Source organism: Tuber melanosporum (genome assembly GCF_000151645.1).
Source record: "Tuber melanosporum whole genome shotgun sequence assembly, scaffold_95, strain Mel28".
NCBI classification, from domain to species: Eukaryota; Fungi; Ascomycota; class Pezizomycetes; order Pezizales; family Tuberaceae; genus Tuber; species Tuber melanosporum.
The window spans coordinates 136,774-140,933 of NW_003299145.1; positions in this window are offsets into that span (position 1 = coordinate 136,774).

The following is a 4,160-nucleotide window of genomic DNA, read 5'->3' on the forward strand; positions in this document are numbered from 1 at the left end:
AGGTTACTAGCCACTGTCGTGGTAGGCTGTCGGTCCAGAAACGCTCTACTCCTAGAATTCTCGTTCCTAGGTGAGGTCTAATTCTGGACCTTCTCTCTGCAGCTGAGTCATATGTTCCTCATAATGCTCTTGCCATGCACCTTGCACTACCAACTGAACAGCTATTTCTGGCTTGATCCTCTCTTAAACTTCACAGATGTTTGCTTCCACTAAGATATACTGATCAAACCTAATCGCTCTGTTATTGTCATGTATATCTTGTTCTTCCCACAATCATTGTTGGACTTTTGTCAACCTTCGTGCATTTGTCTACAAGTTGACCAATAGGGTATTAAAGGCAATATTAGCAGTATCAATAGTTGTTAAAATGTACTACCGTATGTGCCCATGACTAGTCCTACCTTAGTAGTATGTCTCATATGATCAGCTGCATGGATAGTGGGATATGGTATGGAAGAACTCAAGATAAGGAAGCGTACTCTCGAAGTTGGAGGAATACTAAGAGGTTTACCTGCTGGTACTCAGAAATGTTTTAGGAGAGCAGAAGGAAGAGAGAACAAATGACTAAAAGTTGTGGAATTATCATCTCCCAAAGTATTCATTGGTTCTACTGGGGTCACCTGCTTAAGATATTGAGACATCTATATTACTTGTTTTCAGGCTTCTTCTTTTGCTCATGACAGAGCTAAGAAACCTAAATTTTAAGAGGTTTCTATTTGTATAAATATGTGGAGGAACATTTGTTGTCCTGGGAACATCATACATTGAGGAGGTAAGTAGAAAGTCTAGATAACAAGGAAAGCTAATAATATACTGTTAGGTGGTAATGTTTATAGACTCAGAAGCATCTAGGCCAATCAAGATTTGTTTTGTAAACAGAGATTTGTCTAGGAATTCTCAAAGGGTTACTCATTTCTTTTATGACTACTAAGAGTAAGGTAAAGTGGAATAGAATCATAAAAATAATACTATATTGTTAAGGTCCTCTCTCTGTTACTTCATAATATCTAAAAGCTTAAAAGGTACTATGATATTTATATTCTACATCTGAGAATTCACGGACTACTTCTATCTCTTATAAATATTATGTATCTCTGTAACTATTACATGCAATGTCAAGTATTCTCCAAAAGTTTAAACACTATCAGACCCTGAAACTCATCACACTCTTTATAGTACTTTACTAATTTACCTATTAGAAAACTGTACTGTTTCTAATAGTAATTAGCTGAACTTTACTGTTCTTAGACTTATGGCCTAGTTCTCAAGTCAAACAGTGTTGGTCTCAACTGTCTCCCCTATTGATGAAATAATCAGTTTCATCTACAGGTTGTGTCTGCAGGAGTAGTAGTAGATACAACCTTTCTAGGTCACCAACTTTAAACTTCTGGAACTACTAATCTGACAAACAGATATCCTGTGGATAATTTCCTCCTAGTTCAGAGAAAGTCATTCTACTAGATTGGCAGATAATCTCTTGATCGGCAACTCCTGGTTGTACTAGGTAACAGGGCTTTAGTAGTTATCTGTTATGGATGATAATTCCCGCAATTGTGATGCATTCCTTGACCTGATGGTAATACTCTTAGCAGTTCACTGTCTTCTTCAGTAGGACTTTCTAGGAGTTCTTAACTTTTCTAATTATGGTATGGTGGATGAGAATGTATTGGCTTTTAATAGAGTGAATCTAACATTCAATATCATATTTTCGAGGGAAAAAGTCCCATTACTAACAGCTCCTGCCAAAGAAATCCTCTTGTTGACGCATAGTAACTCTCTGGATAGTTGACAGATTTACTTTATTCTACTTCCCCACCTAGCAGCAGGTTCCCTCTCATAGATCTTGTGAACAGGATCCAGTCAGATAGACGGTAGCAACATATACAGTGTTATTCTGACACCTTGAGATCTGTAGCATTATAGTTACAGGATACTACTAAGATAAATATGTATGATATTGTGTGGGCCCATAATAGGGCCAGAGGGGGGTGTCAGAAACCAGAGATTCCAATTCCAAGTGTGGTTTCCTTTCTTAGGTTGGTTCTTAGGTGTTGGATCCTGGTTCTCCTAATAGTCTATGAGAGTAAGACTGTGTCTTATTCTTCCCTCAAAGGCCATTCTTTGCCCATCAATACCAACTAGCTATTAGGCTGACCTGCTTTCTTTTTGTCCTCAGTGTGTAAATGATTCATTCCTAATCATCTTCCCAAATTCTGGAGTTTTTTTCAATGTAATCCACCCTTTATTTTAATGAATAGTAGATGCATTAACTCGTTTTTACTTTGAAAAGGGAAGTGGGTATACAAGTCACTTGACGGTTTGTACCAGAGCTTGTGCAAACACATTAGCCACTCTGCATTGTTCTGTGATTAAACTCTGCCTGCATCTAGATAATCCTCCTCTACTTCTTACTCTCTTTTCTTGATTATTTCTATCATCACTTCCATCATCCAGGTCACTGCCCAGTGCTACTGGAGTTGGGGATTCTCGCTCTCTTTGTTTCCCCTTTCCTTGAGAAGGGGTCTCCACAGCATTGTTCCCTTCTTCTGTGTCATCTCGTTCTTCTGAGACTAACTATAACATAGCCTGCCAACCACTTAACAGGGTGCTGACTAGCATTTTGATCTAATCTAATACTACAGTTACGGTATCTGATATCCAGGTTTGATCTCTTTGAATTCTATCTGTAAAATCATGGTAGCTTTCTGCTTCCGCTGTCATTCTATTGACCAGGTTAGATATTAGGATTCACATTACTCAATTCTGTTCAGTCTGTTATTCCTAAAATTCATGAAATGCTCATTCTAGGGTGAGATCTCATTCTACAGCTACATGCTGCAGTTGGGTCATAATTCTTTCATGATACTCCTACAACGCATCTTGTGCTACCAACGTAGTAGCTATTTCTCAGTTGATTCTTTCTCAGATTTCTAGGAGACATTTGCTTCCAATGAGATATACTAACATAAAATGAATACTTTGTCATTGTCTTATATATCATGTTCTTCCAACAATCATTGTTAGACTTCAATCAGTCCTTGTGCATTGGTGGACAAGTCGGCTGATCCAATATCAAAAACAATATTGACAGTTTCACTACTTAGTGAAATATCCTTCCTGATTTGCCCTATGACTATCCCTACCCTAGCGGCAAGCCTTGTAATATCTACCACATGGGTATTGAGATGTTTTATAGAAGATCTCAAAACAGGCAAGGGTACTCTCAAAGTTGAAGGAATACTAGGAACTTTACCTGCTGGTTGTCTACAAGGTTTTCTGAGAGGAGGAGGAAGTGAGGTAGAATGACTCAATGTTTTAGAATTATCATCATCTGCAGTATTGATTGGGTCCTCCAGAGTTATCTGTTGGAGAGGTTGAGATATAGATTTCTTTCATATCCAGGCTATGAAGTTCAGGTTGTAAGAGGTTTCTGTTTATATAATATTTGAAGCGGGATACTGGGTGTCTAGGCCGTACCGTGCAGTAAGGAAGTAGGTGGAGAGCCTTGGTAACAAGAAGATCTAACAATATACTATTTGACAGAAACAATTCATATAGATTCAGAGTAGTCCAAGCCTATGAAGATTTGTTTCGTAGATGGAAATTTGTCTAGGAAGGCTCAAAGGGTTGCTTATTTTGTTTATTACTACTTGAAGCGAAGTAAAGTAGAATAGAATTGTAATAACAATATTATATTATTAAGGTCTCATCTTGGTTACTTGATGATCTCTAAAGGCTTAGAAGGTACTTTAATCTTTAGATTCCGCATCTGAGTATTCACTGACTATCTATCTCTCATACACAATATATACCTCTCTGACTATAACTTCACAAGGTCGGGTATTCTCCAGAACTGTAAACACTAAGAAACTCTGATAACCATCACACCCTCTTCAGTAATTACTATTTGGCCAATTGGGGAACTGTATTGTTTTCTATAGTAATTATTCGATCTTTAGAGTTTTTAGACTTAGGGTCTAGTTCTTAATTCAAACAGTGTTGGCCCCAATTGTCACTCTTATTGATAAAATAATCAGATTCATCTAAGCGTCATGCCTGCTGGAATAGTCATATATGTAACATTGCTAGGTTGTCAACTTTAAACCTTCCTAACTCCTGATCCTACTAACAGATATCTTTCAAATAACCTTTTACTAATT